This window comes from Caretta caretta, chromosome 10, assembly GCF_965140235.1.
Source record: "Caretta caretta isolate rCarCar2 chromosome 10, rCarCar1.hap1, whole genome shotgun sequence".
NCBI lineage: Eukaryota > Metazoa > Chordata > Testudines > Cheloniidae > Caretta > Caretta caretta.
Window position 1 is genome coordinate 65,385,191 of NC_134215.1, and position 17,914 is coordinate 65,403,104.

At 49.4% G+C, this 17,914-nt stretch overlaps 1 protein-coding gene across 3 annotated transcripts in view; it reads left to right on the forward strand.

The window, feature by feature from the left end:
• The window catches only part of GALK2 (galactokinase 2), an 82,189-nt gene that overhangs the window by 55,188 nt on the left and 9,087 nt on the right, over positions 1-17,914 (forward strand). The gene's annotated exons all lie outside the window — the stretch shown is intronic.

The following is a 17,914-nucleotide window of genomic DNA, read 5'->3' on the forward strand; positions in this document are numbered from 1 at the left end:
TAGCTGCAGCATAGACATACTCTTAAGGTTCCCTAGTGCACTTTAGCGGAGTTCTGTTTCAAATAGCACAACATTAAGGCGCACCGGCAGGATCTACACCGACCAGGTAATGCGCAACCCATTCGTGCGGTTTAGAAATCACACCCCATAGAGCAGATTACCCCAGCAGGGATACAAGCCCTTATATAGATGGGGCCAACATTTCTGATTTCAAAGTGAAACAAAATATAATCAAAACCCATGAAAACTTGTACATGCTTAAGGAAACTTGCCTTGGGTAGCATGTGGTCTAAATCCTCTTCTTTGAAAGAGGGCATTTGTTTTTTGCCCCCTGCTTTAAGTAACTATTGATGGAAGAAATCAATGTAATGCAATATATTTGCTTACCCTCTCTCCCGTGTATTTCTACTTGTTATTAGACCATATAGTTATGGGTGCAGACCCAAAGAGACCATTTCTGTAATGTGGACTCTATGTATGTTGAAATCAAACAATTTTCTTGAATGTAAATATGGAATTACTAAAAGCTGGTTTAAGAACAAAAGCTAGAAAAAATGATCCCAGTCTATCTGTGGTGGCTTTCTGAGCTCTAGGAGCCAGGTTTCTGAGTTCTTTACACCAGTGCGACTGAGTAGAATCTTGGGTTATACGTTTAAAGAAACCCATACTTCTGACTAAGCTACGTCATTTCCATAGTGTGGCCGCAGTCCCGCTGCCTCCTCCAGAGCTTAATTGCGTCATTGCCAATCCTTCCCAAAACCTGTTCTCCTGGATATTCTTTTTTCAGTAAGCTGTATCTGGGGCCATTGCAAACACAAGAGAGCGCAATGATGACACATCTTTGATGCCACGTCTTTGCTCCTCTGCAGTGACACCAGGGGACCCAGAACTGTTCTAGCATGGGAAGTCTCAAATGCATAAAGCTGGGTAGAAATATGTCTGTGTCACCTGCTTGATGTCTCTAGGGGTCAGAGTTGTCCCGCTGTGGCTAGGGAGCTTTGGGTACGTTCTGGTAAATTGTAGGTGATGCCTTCTTAGAATATGTGAGGAAAAAGGCACAGAATGTAATGTGCCTGTCACCGAACGCACACAATCCTGGGGGGCCAAGAGCCAAACCTGCCTGAAACACTCTCCTGTGACTATTTCAACCCTTCTCTTCCTGCCACCAGCTCACACACTTCTTCCTTTTCTCCACTTGTCCCCAGCATCGTTCTCCCATGCGGGGGGCCACAGTGCCCCCTCAGACTTATTACCCTGGCTGGCCCTGGAACACCCCACATACACAGAGGTGGGAGCAGATGGGGCAGAGCTAGCTTTGCCAGTTTTATGCCATCCCAGGATTCTCCTGACTTAAGGAGAATGCTAAGCTACCTCGTTAGGACAGCTGTCTACCCCTTTGCAATGCTGGAGAGATGCCAGTATGGAATCGGAGACCAGGATCTGGCCCTACTTCTCGATAGCAGGTTATACAATACCTGTGTGCATTATATGTAAAATATATTGAAGTGTGTATATCTATAACTCATATATTACATGAACTATGTGCTCTTAGATATTCATTCTTCCTTCCCTTTCCTACCCCACACACTTCCATTTTCATGGGAAGCCATTGGGGTTCTCAGTTTCCTATACTATCCCCTCCCCCGATCTCCCCCCCCCATATGAAACAGTATAAGAACAGTCACTCTCAGATATGATTGTAGTGCATATCTCTGGTTTTAAAAGCTAACTTTTAAGGCTCAGTAGAGTTGAATTGTTTATACAGATTGTTATTTTGACTTAAAAAACAAAACCGTCTGGATGAAAATTTTTGACATAAAAGCAAAAGAAGAAAGTCCACTGAAATGTTATACTATAGCTCTGTCTAGTGTTTGCAGATGTTCGCTGAACAAAATCTCTTAAAATTTGCGTGACCATGATCTTGTTTGATAAAGCCAATTAAAATGGGTTGTGCAGAAGTCTGCTTGCATTTGTACAAGATAAAACTAAACAGATTCCTGTAAAATTAGATACAAAGAGAAATAAGACAGACACAGAGTGAAGAAATCAAATCAACTGTTTGTTATACACCAAACAAATTACACTTTATGTTGGTTTTGGAAAGCTACAGCCTCTTCAGAAAAAATATTTTTGCTTTTGTTTGCTGTATTTTACACTGTATCCTAATGACAGAGCCTGGTTTCTTGCTATGAGAGAAGAAAATACTGATAAACAACCCAGGCTTTGTCATTATGATACTATGAAAAACACAGCAAACGAAAGCAAAAATGTTGGCGAGAATTTAGTTAAATTATTTGCTGGATTCTGGTTTTTCCTTTATAGCTGAACGTAGATTTGTGGCAGTTTCTACTTCTGCCGTCTCTCAAAGACTAGTGCTGTTCATTAGTAATGATCTGTGCTTATATTGCATCCTGTGTAAGAACCTGAAAGTGTTTTACAGATATTAATTAGTCTCAGAACTCCTCGCCCCAGTTGCTTATGGGTTAGGAGAGGAGAAATGAAACGTTGGATTTGTGACTCAAAGCTTCACCCCCCACATCTTCATCACACTGGATGAAGCCAGAGATAACAGTACAGAAGAGGGACACTGCAGATTCCAGCTGGGCTATTTGCTTTTAGCCAATCAGAAAGGAATAATGCAAACACACTTCTCACTTTACAGTACTGTCTATTATCATACACATTTCACTCTTTCTTTCCCTTCTATTCATATTAAAAATTCCCATTCTTTCCAATTTGACCTCTCCTTGTCTTTTTAGCGAGGCTTCTTAACCAATTGCATGACCCCTCTCTGCACTGTTAAACGGTCTTGTTAAATAGAATAGTTGCAGTTGAATTTGCAATGATATACATAAACCTGTTAGAAGCTGAATTTTTTGAGACCTGTAGCACACTTTCCTTAACTAATGGGCAAATGCGAGGTGGGACCAAACCAAAACCAGGGATCATAATACAGCTAAGCTCCATATGCAAACTTTGTAGGTAGCTGTTGAGCCAGATCCTGGCTTCTGCTCCAGTCTCTTTGCTCTCTTTATTTGGCACCACAAAGACCCTGAAAAACCATCTTGACCAGGTAACTGAGGATTCCTCCCCCATTGGAGAATCTCTGGGTGTCTGCACCACATCACCCCACTTCCTTTAGGATTAGAGGGGTATAGCAATTGCTTCCAGCCACCTTTGACTCTCCTCACCCTTCACAGCTGTTTGGGCAAAATCAAAATCCTGGGGCTGAAACCCCCGAAGTTAGGAGAAGGTTGGATCTGATCTACACTTTGTACCTTGGTACCCTCTCTAGAACAAATAGTGATTATTATTAATTATTCACTTTCTAAAATGCAGTTCACTATAGTTTCAGCTTGGATTTGATTGCTTCATAAAGTATTTAGGCTGCAGTGGTGGTAGAAAGGTTGTGTATTTATAAATCCCACCACAGCAGAATAGTCTTCTATAAAATGTCTTTTTTGCCATAAAATGTTTTTCTCTTTTAAAAGGGATAGTCTTAAACCAGTTTTTCCTTTTTACATATAAAACAGTAATCTAATTTTGACATTTAAACCTGGGAACAGAATCACCATGGGAGCTAAAACCATCCGTTTAGTCTGTGGGTTTGGCTAGTTAACCCCCACTCAGAAAACTAACGTTAAATTCAGGAAAAATATTGCTACTGAAAAAATAAGCCTCAAACCACAATGCAATTTGAATGAGTGGGGTTGTATAGTCTTTCCCTCACACTGCGAAGTAGTCCAAAAGAGTGGTGAGCTCAGTGCAGGAACTCATTGTAACTTTTTTTTTTTTTCCGGCACAGAAAGGCATATTTGGAAGTGGACTTTTAAACATACTGCCACATATGCTCTCTTTATCAGGCTCTAGCCTGAGTTTTGTCACAAGGAGCATGCGCCAGCAGAGTGGGGTAGCAGAGTGCACCCGTAACTTCTAAGGAAGAGTAAGATAGAGTAATAATGGAGTGGTTGGTCTACTTTAGCAACAAAAAGCACTTTTAGAGGGCAGGCATTTCTGTGGTAAAAAAAAATCATTAAACCAGTAGGTGCCATAATCTTTAAAATGCAATTGCTCTGTTTTCAGAGGACCAGATTGTGAGTAGTTACTATGGGCTGTCAAGCGATTAAAAAAAGTAATCAGGATTAATTGCACTTTTAAACAGTAATAGAATACCATTTATTTAAATATTTTTGGATGTTTTCTACATTTTCAAATATATTGATTTCAGTTACAACACAGAATACAAAGTGTACAGTGCTCACTTTACATTTATTTTCATTACTAATACGTGCATTGGTAAAAAAACAAAAGAAATAGTATTTTTCAATTCACCTAATACAAGTGCTGTAGCGCAATCTCTTTATCATGAAAGTTGAACTTACAAATGTAGAATTATGTACAAAAAGTAACTGCATTCAAAAATAAAATATAAAACTTTAGAACCTACAAGTCCACTCAGGCCTACTTCAGTCAATTGCTCAGACAAACAAGCTGGATTACAATTTGCAGGAGATAATGCTGCCCACGTCTTATTTACAGTGTCACCTGAAAGTGAGAACAGGCATTTGCATGGCACTTTTGTAGCTGGCCTCACAAGATATTTACGTGCCAGATGCACTAAAGATTCATATGTCCATTCATGCTTCAACCACCATTCTAGAGGACATGCTTCCATGCGGATGATGGGTTCTGCTCGGTAATGATCCAAAGCAGAGTTGACCAACGCATGTTCATTTTCATCATCTGAGTCAGATGCCACCAGCAGAAGGTTGATTTTTCTTTTTTGGTGTTCGGGTTCTGTAGTTTCTGCATTGGAGTGTTGCTCTTTTAAGACTTCTGAAAGCATGCTCCACACCTCATCCCTCTCAGATTTTTGGAAGGCACTTCTGATTCTTAAACCTTGGGTCGAATTTATCCTTAGAAATCTCACATTGGTACCTTCTTTGAGTTTTGTCAAATCTGCTGTGAAAGCGTTCTTAAAACGAACGTGCTGGGTCATCATCCGAGACTGCTGTAACATGAAATATATGGCAGAATGGTAAAACAGAACAGGAGACATACAATTCTCCCCCAAGGAGTTCAGTCATAAATTTAAATTAACGCATTATTTTTTTAACGAGCATCATCAGCATGGAAGCATGTCCTCTGGAATGGTGGCCGAAGCATGAAGGGACATATGAATGTTTAGCATATCTGGCACGTAAATACCTTGCAGTGCCAGCTACAAAAGTGCCATGTGAACGCCTGTTCTCACTTGCAGGTGACAAGCACAGAAGCAGTCAGCATATCTCCTGTAAATGTAAACAAACTTGTTTGTCTTAGCAACTGGCTGAACAAGAAATAGGACTGAGTGGACTTTGTTTTGTTTTTGAGTGCAGTTATGTACCAAAAAAAAAAAAAATCTACATTTGTAAGTTAAACTTTCACAATGAAGATTGCACTACAGTACTTGTATGAGGTGAATTGAAATACTATTTATTTTGATCTTTTTTACAGTGCAAATATTTGTAATAAGAATATAAAGTAAGCACTGTACACTTTGTATTCTGTGTTGTAATAATATATTTGAAAATGTATAAAAACATCCAAAATATTTAACGTCAATTGGTATTCTATTGTTTAACAGTGCACTTAAGTGTCATTCTTTTTTTTTTTTTTTGAGTTAATCGCATGAATTAACTGTGGTTAATGGACAACCCTAGTAGTTACTCACAGGAGTAGGCCCATTAGAGTGACTGGGATGCCTTGTGTGTGTAACTGCTCACTGTTGTCTGTGAGAGGATGGGGAATTATAATCTGCCCCAAATGAAATATAATACCACATGGCAACATTTTCTTGTATAAATTAAAGGCCAGATTTGGTAACACACATTCAGTAGTATCTTTCTCTGCTAATAATTCCATTGAAATCAATGGTTTCAGAGTAGCAGCCGTCTTAGTCTGTATTCACAAAAAGAAAAGGAGTACTTAGAGACTAACCAATTTATTTGAGCATAAGCTTTCTTGAGGAGTTGTAGCTCACGAAAGCTTATGCTCAAATAAATTGGTTAGTCTCTAAGGTGCCACAAGCACTCCTTTTCTTTTTATTGAAATCAATGGGACACCTTACAGAGAAAGGTATATTCCACATTTGTAAAAGTGGTAGACTCTTTCCCGTTATGATTTTGGATGGTAAGTTCTTCCCCTATGATAGATTTCTTGCAACCCTACTACATCTTCAGAGATGAGTCATGTTTAGTTCACTAATATACAGTGAAATGTATCTTAAGCAGATACGAACGAGACCTGACAAAATGTATAGCCTAGTAGAGGTGGATCTTTAGGTAAAGTTCAAATTGTGCAGGAAACCCCAAAGAAAGGAATCTGCTGAAAGTCAGGTAATAACAAATAATACAATTTACTGGAAGCCACAATGTTTAATTATTTATTTTTTAAAAAAATCTGCATCAGCACCATGGTTGGGTTTGCACGATTTTCATACACTTAAAATCCAAAAATGACCTTACCGGACAAAAACCCAACCCCAACCGTGGTACAGTTCTTTGCTATATTTATCTAACCCACATTTGTTTGAGACTAATAGTCGGTGGACTATTGGTGTTTGTTTTTTAAAATAATTTTTATGTGGATTTCAGACAAGGTTTCATTAATGGCAGTTTAGTCTTAACATTTCTACATTTTGTTGTTGCAGTCCTTGGTGCATTGTTTCCTCCAAGTGCAGTTGGTAGGCAATGAATGTTTTGGACCCATTTGAATAGGGCTCTGAAGAAGTCATTTAAGGGCAAGTCCTTTGCAGAAACTTGTAGGCTAGGTGTGCAGAGCCCATAATGAGGCTGCAGGACCCACTCAGGCTCGTGGGGCTCAGTCCCAGGGGCTGTTTAATTGCAGTGTAGATGTTTAGGCTTGGGCTGGAGCCTGGGCTGTAGGACACTGCAAGCTGGGAAGGTCACAGAGCTCAGGCTACAGTCTAAGCCTGATCGTCTACACCGCCCCTTAGCCCAAGCCCTATGAGTCAGTCAGCTGACATGGGCCAGTTGTAGGTTTTTAATTGTAGTGTAAACCCTCAGTGTCCTAATTGCTGCTCCTTTGCATCCTTCTGAGCCAGATAACAGAGAAGATGCTGCAGCCCTTACTCCTCACCCTGGTAAAACTGCCATTGCCTTCAGTGGAAGTCTAACCCCTGTGTGGGGACTGCAGGATTTGGCCTTTGATGGCTCTGTAATAGTCTTAGCTCTTTAAAACAACTCTATTACTAGCTCAGATATAAGATTTGTATTGCGCATCTGTAAGTTTTATACCTTTGCCACTTTGGCCACTTGACAGGGTCGGGCCAGACTGCTACAGGAGAGTAATTGGTTTTTGGTTTTTGTTTTTTTTTTTTTGAAGCAAAAGATGTTTTTATTTGCCTAACACATTTACAAAGTAAAAACAGCAGCATATGCAATGTAACACATCAACCAATCACAATTGTTTTCTCATTAGCTTCAGGGGAGGGAAGTGTTCAAGTTTGCCTGGGCCCAGAGCTGGGGGCTTCCGAGTTACCTGGTGGCCCAGAGCAAGGGGGCTTCATCGACTCTCCTGGTCTTCCACCCCCTCGAGTTATCTGGCGCCACACCTGAGTGTCACCAACAATTCCATCCTCTGAAAGCACCCAACAAGAGGGGCAGGCTGTGGGGTGGAAAATCTGGGGGGGGACGGGATGTGCACCCACATGTGAAAGGACCCCTCTTAGGTGGTGGTGTCCGCAGCAGCAATGGCTGGGGCCCCTTACTCTCTCCCCCAATCAAAGGGTCAGACAAAGGGACCCAGACGGGGACACTGAGCAGAGAACCTCAGACAGCGCCCACCGCTCCTCAAAAGCATCAAGGGAGTCGGTGGACGCCGCCCACAGGAACTCCGCCCGGATACGTGAACGGACCGAGGATTGGAAAACGGCCCCACAGTCACAGGAAACTCCATTGGCCAACCTCCTCTCTCTGGTTTTATAGATGGCCTTTTAGCCAGGGCCAGGAGGAGGTTAACTAGGAGATCCCGCGACTGTAAGGCCACGGATGGGGAGTGCATAAATAAAAAGGTGAGGGGAAAAATGCAACCAAAAACATAATAGGAGATTTGTGAGGAGCTGGAATGGGCTGCAGCCTGGCGCACTCCACATATACGTGCGCCAGGGTTTCCCTCACACCACAAAAGGGACAAGTATCTGGGACGGGGGTGAACCATGCCAAGTACGTGCCCGTGCTCACAGCTCCATGAAGGAGCCGCCAACTGATGTCCCTGACGGGCCTCGGAACCAATGTGGAATATAGGCTGGCCCACCGGGGCTGCTCACCCTCCAAAGGTGGCAGAAGGTCTCGCCACTTTGTGTCGGGGCAGGAACTAGGGTGAGGGTGTGAAGGGTGTGGAGAACAAGCTTGTATAGATGTTTCCTTGGCGCGGTTTGGAAATGTACCGGCTGCAGTTCATGCAGCTGGCTCGCAGTGAAGAGGTGAGGAGGTCGATTGGGTCTGTGGGGCAGGGGTCCAATTAAAAGGTCTGCCGGGCCTGGGGTAGAGGGTGGGCGGGGCATGCCCTCGAGCAGGACCTGGTCGAGGTAAGCTCGAGCAGCAGGCGGCAAAGTGGCCTTCGCACCTCCCGGCGCGTACTTCAGGAGGTGAAGTCTGGAGAGCCCTATGCACCGGGCAAGCGTCAAGGGATCCAGCCAGTCTCCCCGGTCGTAGTCCAGGAAGTCTCCGATTCTCGTGACTTCTGCCAGGATCAAGCTCTGGCGCACCGAGCGGGACTCCGCCACCTGCACATGGAGCTGGGAGTTGTGTAGCTGGGGCTCCGCGAGGAGATCTACCCCCTCGGTGGCCGCCACGGACCTGGTCGTTAAAAATAGTTTCCAAGTCCGGAGGAGGTCCTGGTAGAAGACCGGCAGCCCCGAGAGGTCTCGCGGAAGACCTCCCGGACGGAGATAAAAGAGCTGCCGGTCATATCGGAGCCCTCAGATGCAGTGCAGGATGGCATGTGCCAGTGTGCTCCATGCCGAACTGCCTGCACCATAGAGGAGCCTCTGTAGGGCCTGGAGGCGGAAGACACGGACCTGAGTGTGTAGACACTTCAGGCCCTGTCATCCTTCCTTCAGGGATAGATGAAGAACCCCTACAGGGGCCCAGTGCATTCCTGACCAAAAGAACCCCAGAATCGATGTCCGGAGATTGGTCAGGAAACCCGGGGCCGGGACCAGGGTGTTGAGCCGGTACCAGAGCATGGACAGGACTAGTTGATTAAGCACCAGCGCTCTCCCTCTGAGGGAGAGACATGAGAGTAGTCTCATCCATTTCCGGAGCAGCTCTATCACCCCGCCCTCTATATTTTCCCAGTTTTCCGGCAGTGAGGGATGCGTGGCAGAAAGGTAAACGCCGAGGTAGAGTAGCAGACCCGCGCTCCACTGGATGGTCTGATGGGAGGAGCTCGCCTGCTGCCAGTCTCCTACCGCCAAGCCAGAGCTCTTGACCCAGTTGACATGGGCGGAGGAGGCTGCCAAATAGATGGCCTAGCAAGCCTCCACCTGTGCCAAGTCGCCAGGGTCCTGGATCACGAGGAGCACATCATCAGCATACGCCAACAGGACCAGCTGCAGCTCCGGCTCCCGCAGCACCAACCCTGTCAACCTCCTGCAGAGGAGACAGAGGAAGGGCTCGATTGCCAGAGTGTACAGCTGGCCCGAGAGGGGGACCCCTGCCGTACTCCCCATCCAAAGCTGACCGGTTCGGTCAGGGTCCAGTTGAGCTTAACCAGACACTCTGCGCAGGCATACAGCACCCGGAGAAAACCCACAAGCTGGGGTCCAAAGCCAAACGCCTGTAGAGTGCTCAGGAGGTACCCATGGTCCACCCTATCGAACGCCTTCTCCTGATCTAGGGACAGGAGGGCAAACGACAGACAGTCTCTATGCCCGAGTTCCAAAAGGTCCCAAACCATAAATAGGTTATCAAAGATACGGGACAGTGTAGGTCTGGTCTGGGTGGATCACGTCTGCCAGCACAGACCCTAGCCGCAGCGAGATTGCTTTCCCTACGATTTTGTAGTCCGTGCTGAGGAGCGAGACGGGACACCAATTTCGTAAATCGCGGAGGTCCCCCTTCTTCGGCAACAAGGCGAGCACAGCTCGCCTGCACAAAAGAGGGAGGACCCCGCTCTGCAGAGACTCGGCCCAGACGGTGACTAGGTCTGGGCCGAGGACGTCCCAAAACACGCGGTAGAACTCCACGGTCAGCCCGTCCATGCCTGGAGACTTATTAGTGGGCATACGACGGAGGGCTTCCGAGAACTCTGCCAGAGTGAGAGGCAACTCTAGCCGGTCTCGGTCGCTTGCGCTGACCGTAGGGAGCTCCTCCAAAGCACTCTGCAAGCGCTAGCGTCGGTCGGATCCAGGGAGAAAAGACTTGTGTAGAAGGCTCGGGCCCTCCCACACATCTCCGCCGGTTCCGTGAGGGGGGTGCTGTCTTCTGCCAGGAGGCAGGTGATGTGTTTCTTGGCCCCCCCGCGTTTTCTCCAGGGCATAGAAGAAGTGGGAGCCGCGATCCAACTCCCGAAGGAGGCGGATGCGGGATCGAACAAAGGCGCCCCGGGCCCGATGGTCCTCGAGGGCCCGGAGCTCCTCCCGCTTCTCCCGGCACGCTCCGCAGAGGAGCGGGTCTGGCGGCCAGATGCCTCTCCAGCTCTAAGACCTCCCGTTCCAACTGCTCTATCGCCACATTTCTCCATCGGCTGGTGCCCCAGGTGTAGTCGCGGCAGAAAAGCCGGGCGCGCACCTTCCCCAAGTCCCACCATCGCCGCACCAAGGGAAAGGCACGCCGCTGCCCTCGCCAGGCCAGCCAGAATTCCCGGAAGGACGTCACGAAGCCCTCATCCTCCAACAGGCTGTTGTTAAAATGCCAGTAGGCCGGCCCCGGCCTCTCCGCACAGAGGGAGGCTGTCACGGTGGCTAGGTGATGGTCAGAAAATGGGGCCGGCCGAATGTTGGAGGAGTGGGCTCGTGAGAGATGGAAGCGTGATAAATAAATGCGGTCCAACCGGGAGTGACTCGACCGATGGGCTTCCACCCGCACAAAGGTGAACGTGGAAGTGTCATCCGGGTGGTGGTCACGCCAGATGTCCACTAGGGAGTGATGTTCAACTATCTCCCGGAGGGTGTCCGTGGCGGCTGGGCACCACTCGATCCCCGAGCGGTCTCGTTCCTCGAGGGTGGTATTAAAATCCCCTCCCTGGACCAGGCACTCGTGAGCATCTAAGGCGCTGAGGAAGGCGGACGCCTGCTGATAGAATTGCAGCCGCTCCGGGCCCGATATCGGGGCATAGACGTTAATGAGGTTAACCACGAGCCCCTCTATACGGACCCAGAGATGCAGCAGGCGACCCTGCATGGCCTCGGCAACCCCAGCACCTCGGGCCGTAGGTCGGGGGAGAACAGGGTCGCCACTCCAGCCTGCCGAATCGTGGAGTGACTAAAGTAGACCCTGTCCCCCCAGTCCAGCCGCCAACTATCTTCGGCGGTCGGATCCGTATGGGTCTCCTGCAGGAAAATCAGAGTACCCTCCCTCCCGAAGGAAAGAGAGCACCTGGGACCTGCGGAGAGCCATCCTACAGCCCCGGGTCTTCAACGTTGAGATGGTGAGAGGTGTCATGGGGAGGGCTGGGGGGGATCCTCACTGGCAGGGACGCTCGCATCCCCCAGCGGGCCGCGCAACAGTCCCTGACCCATCCTATAGGTGAGTAATTGGTCACGGAAGATGCGGACCCGCCAGTAGGCTGGGGCATTTCCCCGTCCTTTTACCTTCCCCCATGAGGGCCCTTATGGCCCAGAGGATTTGAAAAAAAATCCCCCTATTGCTGGAGAGCAAGCTGTACCTTGTTGCGGGAGCCACGGACATCCTCTAAAAACTTCCACAGCTCTCCTCGCAGCTCATGGTGGGGGGGGGTTACAGTTTCCCAGTTGTTCCCCGGCGGGGCCCTTGGTGCAGCCCTGTGGCCCACTAAAACGGGCAAGCAGGGTCCAGACCCCCGACGGGGTGCCTGGTGGGCTGGAGCTTCTAGGCCTGCCTCAAGCCCTGGGGCGATAGGGGGCGGTGGAGGGAAAATAACAGCCCCTAATGGGTCGGGGCAGGAGAACGCAAAGGCCACTCCCTGGGGGTCATTGGTTGGAAAAGGGAAGGAGACAGCCCCGGGGGCGGCGATAACATTGCAGGAGGTAGACTGGATAAGGGTAGGGGCAGGGGCAGAGGCGAGGTTCTAGGTTTCGGGAGGCAAGCAGCTGGATGGTGGCGCCTCCTGATCAGGCTTGAGGGTTAAGGGGGTGCGGAGGGAGCTCTCAGTGATACTGGGCGCAGGCTCTATGGTGGATTTAGCGGCCACTGCATCAGGAGGTGGATTATCTTCTGTTGGGCCACTGCCTGGGAAGAAAATTGATTGCTCCGCACCAACGGGGGGGTGCTCTGGCGGCTCGTGTCCCAGCCGCGTGGCGCAGGCTGTAACCTGAGCAGGCTCGGTGGTCATCAGCAGGGTGCCATCAGCGGCCGGGTTGATGGAGGAGTCCAGGGGCTCCTCGGAGGTGGGAGCAGAAGCAGCAGTTAGGGGGAGGGAGAAGGGGGTGGAGTGAGGTTGCCCAAATCGAGGTTTGCTGGCAAAAGGTCGTCCTCCCCCTGGGTGACCAGGGTCAGATCTAGGGCCTCGATCTCCTCGAACATGGAGGAGAGGACACTTTCCGTCACCCCAGGGTTCTCCCCGCTGGCACCCGCCACAACGGTTGCCTCAGAGTTCACGGGGGCTTCGGGTAGTGTCAAGACAGAAGGGGCTTCCTCGTGGGTCTTGGATGGGAGGGCCTCCTGGGGAGGGGAGACACTACCTTCCGGTGCTATCACATCTTTCCCGGCTGACACCGGTGGATGGGATGCACTCGTGGGCAAAGCGGAAGGTTTGGCAGCGATGCCCCCCTTCCTGGTCTTCCAGGGGGGCCTCCGCCTCGGGTAGATGAGGTGGAGCTCGAGCCTTTCGGTTGCCTCGCTTCCCCTGGACTAGGGCCCAGCCCTCCATGGCACCATCTGGGGGCTGGTTAGCAGGGGTCGTAGCAGGGGGTAAAGGCGATGGCTCAGGGACTTGGAGTGGGGGGGGGGGGGACGGTGGGGCGGCATAAGGGAGGGAGGATTCTCCCTGGGGCAGGCTCTCTCCCATGCTTGGTGATATCTCTACCACACCCTCCTCCATAGGCCCCGCCAGATTGTCAGCAGCGAGGGCGGGGCTCTCCCGCTCATCTGGGTGTTGTAGGGGAGGTGCCCCTTGGGCCTGAGCGGGACAGGTGGTGGTCCGAAGAAGAGGGGGGGCAGGTTCAGGTATCGGGCGGCCAGGGGCATCGGCAATGACGGGACCGGGTCTCGGGGATCCCAGGTGCCCCTCCTTGCCGGGCTAAGTGGCAGTCCCTCTGGACATGCCCTGATGCCCGGCAGAGGTAGCACCGGTCTTCCCCTGTAGAGAAATACACCCGGTAATGGGCCCCCTGGTGGGGGACTAGGAAGAACCCCTAGAGCATCTCTTTGTCACGCACCGCTGACGGCAGTAGAAGCTGCACTTGCCGGTGGAAGGAAAAGATGTGACGGAGGGTGGGGTCCTTTCAGCCCAATGGGAGAGGGCTGATGACAAAAACAGGTTTCCCCAGGGTGGAAAGGGCGGGTAACAGGGCAGCACTGGGAATAAAAGGAGGGACAGAAGTCAGGACCAGGCGGACGCCCAGGTCCTCTAGTGGCTCTAGGGGGACAAACACCCCCCTACCGCCAGGCACCTCTCCATCGCCTCCTGGGCGGCAGCCTCCGATGCTAAGAAGAAGACGACCTTCCCATACATTTTGGAGGCCGCCACAATGGCCGAGGGCCCCACCACTCTCGCCAGCGCCCGCACGTAGGTCTCCACGTGGGGCGAGGTGGGCACCAGGAGGCATTGGACACCGTGCTTCCTTGTCATGGTGGGGAAGGGGCCCCAGCTGCTGTTGATGGAGGCGGTGGGTGGGAGAGATGATGAGGTGGCAGGCGGGGGGGGCTGCCGCCGCCTGGGCATACGTCCTGGGGGGTGAAGGAGGGACAGCCGCAGAGCCGGTGGAGGGGGCAGCAGGGAGGGACGCCATGGTCGGTGGCGGGGCCACAGCAGTGGGGGTGGCCCCTGCCACGGAGGGCCTGGTGGTTTTAGCGGGGCCCTTCCCCTCCTTCTTGCCCTGGCCTTTCCCGCTGGCTGGGGGGGCTCCCCTAGAGTCTGGAGAGGCGGTGGGCATGGCAGCGGCAGAGGTCACCCTGGTGCCCTCCATTGCTGATGCCCCAGCGGGGTGGTAGCAGGTGGTTAACAGGAGTTGGGGTCAGGTAAAAAGGAACAGGCTCTGGGATGGGCAGTTCGGGGGAGGGGGGCACATGAACCACCGTACGCTTGTCCAGAGAGTCCTCTTTGGTTGGCTGGTGCTTCTGGCCCACACAGTGGAATCAGGGCGAGCAGCTAAGTCCCGAGGCAGCTGTTAAACAGCCAGCAATGACAATGGAGGGGGCAGTGATGAGGATAGTAGTGTGGGGGTTAGGAGGACACAGATGGATCGGGGGGCAGCTCCGTGCCACACCCCCTGTGTCCCTACAAACACAGTCACGACACAGTCAAGGCCTCCCCCCACACGAGAGCACAGTTCGAAAGTTACTCAGTCTTAGACCCCCTCCACGGCGATTTGTAGATTGCCCGGGCAGTGTTCCTCCAGTAGACGGCTGTTTCTCTGTCTGTTCCGGGCTTTCTCTTTTGCATTCCAGGGATGCCGGAGCGGATGATAAGAAATTCTCTCAGCCAGAGATGGGTCCGCAAACAAACAGCAAGCGGCTGGGTCTGGGTCCTTCCACTCCCCCGCTCCGGCGAAGCGGGCTGGCAGGACCCCCCTCTCTCGGGGGGGGGGGTTCAGCTGGAGCGGCAGCAGCGTCCTAGGGCGGGCGGGCGGGCGGGCGGGCGGGAGGGGAGTTAACAGCCGGCCGGCAGCCAGCCAGCACTCTAGCAACAGCGGAGAAAGGGAAAAAATAAAAACACAAAGAAAAGAAAGCAGGGAGAGCGTCTGGCCCGGTCTGGGGGGAAGCCGAAAGCAGGGGCAAAAGCAAGGAAAGCCCAGGCCAGAGGGCAGCAGCAGGAGAGCAGGCTAAGTAGGTCCCTTTTCCCTGGGTAAGGTAACAGGGAAGATTTTTTGGAACAATCAGGAACCTTCTGGAGACAATTAAGACAGACAGGCTGATTAGAACACCTGCAGCCAATCAAGAAGCTGCTAGAATCCATTAAGGCAGGCTAATAGAGCACCTGGGTTTTAAAAAGGGAGCTCTCTTCAGTTTGTGGTGTGCGTGTAAGGAGCTGGGAGCAAGAGGTGCTAGGAGCAGAGAGTGAGAATGCGGAGTGTTGGAGGACTGAGGAGGACAAGCATTACCAGACACCAGAAGGAAGGTCCTATAGTGAGGATAAAGAAGGTGTTGGGATGAGGCCATGGGGAAGTAGCCCAGGGAGTTGTAGCTGTCGCCCAGCTGTTCCAGGAGACACTCTAGACAGCTGCATTCCACAGGGCCCTGGGCTGGAACCCGGAGTAGAGGGCGGGCCCGGGTTCCCCCCAAACCTCCCAACTCCTGGTCAGACACAGGAGGAGTTGGCCTGGACTGTGGGTTCAGAAAAATGGCCAAGCTGAGGGCTGCTGTGAAGCTCCAAGGCGAGCAAATCCACCAATAAGCGCAAGACCCACCAAGGTAGAGGAGGAACTTTGTCACACCATGGTTGGTTGAGGCTCCAATGATCATTCTGTTCTCTTTGTAAAATATGAGTCCACCTGCCAGTATTCTTTTTAACATAGTAAATTATTTTGAGATAGTCCTCTCCTGCACACATCTAAGCTTCCTTGGCTGTATAGCTCTTATCCAAAGACTGTGAATTCAGATCTTTTCCTATTTGTGTAGTGGTGGCTGTTCTTGCTAGGTCAGTGGCCTCCCATTCAGACATAGATCCAGTTGTTAGAAATATCAGTTTTACTGTTGATATTTTTGATTGCATGGCAGAGAGTATTTAGATAACCCTAACGTGGAAGAGCTTTCTCCATTACTAGCAGCATATGTTTGGATTTATGTATATCCTTAGTTTCCGAATCCGAGCAGTGCCTGTCGAATACAGAGATGGCTGGCAGCCTAAAGCTTATTTTACTTACACAGAACATCAGACTGGGGGATATGGGGAGGCAAACACTATAAAAAGATTTTGTTAAGCACGTGGTTAATTTTTTTGGATTGGAATGCTGCTATGCTCTGTCATATCTATGACACTTGTGGTTTTCCCCAAGTTTAGATTTACAACTCTATACTATAAAAAAACAGAAACCTTGCATTTCATAATATCATTTCTTAACTGATATTCAGTTGGCAAAGAGTCATATCTGCAAGGGAGTCTGAAACAACAAGAACACAAAACCAGTTTCTGTCATTTTGAATGTAATAATTGCTTGAAAGGATAACAGATTATAGTCAACCCAAATGTCAAGTTTGTAGAGTCTTCATGACATGAGAGAATGCTGTCAAGGACAGAGTTTTTGGCTAGCAGCCAGCAGTTAGAAGATCCATTCTAGTTGCCAGTACATAACATGATGAGCATAACACAACCACAAAGTGTTTTAAGGTAATCTGGCCAGTAAAGCATTGCTTTACCAAAGGGTGGTCTCTGAATCAAATACAGCCTTTGGCAAGACTTTTACCTTAAAATTGAAACCAGACATGTTTTCAGTTCATTTTTTGGGTTACTACTGTTCAATGGTGATTTACAAGAGTGTGTGAGCTATGACAATCTCTCACGCAACTTCAGATATGCCCTAAACGAATGCACATTTAGAAATCTCCTTGCTGTAAAACAATAGCTTCATAAGAAAAATAATATTTAAAGAGAAATCTCAAAGAATGCTCTGGTTTCTGTGCCCAGCAGCCTTTCCCTGGCAATCGTGAGCACTGAGGAACTATTCTGCAACACATATTGCAAACAGCTACAGAAGCAACAAAAAGATGGAACTATATGGTAAAGCACAGCTCTATTTCTGATTTATCCAGTGCATTCAGAGGAAACAAACCACCATTGCTCAGTGACATTGCCAATGAGATTGAGCTTCCAAGGGACATTCTGGTCTTTCCATTTTTTAAAATCTAGTCTAAAAACAGGTTGTATTCAGAAGGCAGCCATGTGCAATTCATCTTTATTAATTAGTAGTTGAGTTACATAGTAAAGGAATATTCTCACCAATGGAAAAAAGTTGTTCTACCTATAACATAATTTGAGCCCATTTGCTATAATCTGGCTCAGTACTACATCCTCAGCAGCTGTAAATTTCTGTAGCTCCATTGAAGTCCTAATTTACACTTGCTAATTTTTTATTCTGAATAAAGGGAATTAGATATTGGTGATGCTACAGGTAGTGACAGGACATGGTACTGGACACAGTGTGGGACACCACTACGCTGTGCCTGATTTTGGCCACCAGGAAAGCACTGGCTGGAGACTTGATTCACCCTCACAGCCTCAGATCTGGAAGCATGAGTCAGGGGGTTCTACTTTATTAGTGGTGAATCTGCAGATTGCCTGGATCCAAGAACCCACCTGAGAGACCTTTCTTCATTCTAACTATGACTTCAAGTTGGCCTCCAGATTGAGTTCCCTGATGGAACTGGTGAAGACCCTGGCTTTGAACGTTCCTCCCATGCCAAAAAGAGACAGATGCCTTAAAAAGAGGAGCTAGATATGTTGAGCCTACATGATCCAAGAGGCCTTGACAGTGCCGCGATACATCTAGATCTGGATCGTTTCCTATACAATAAGGAGATTGACTCTGTGCACTTAGATATTTAATGCTTTT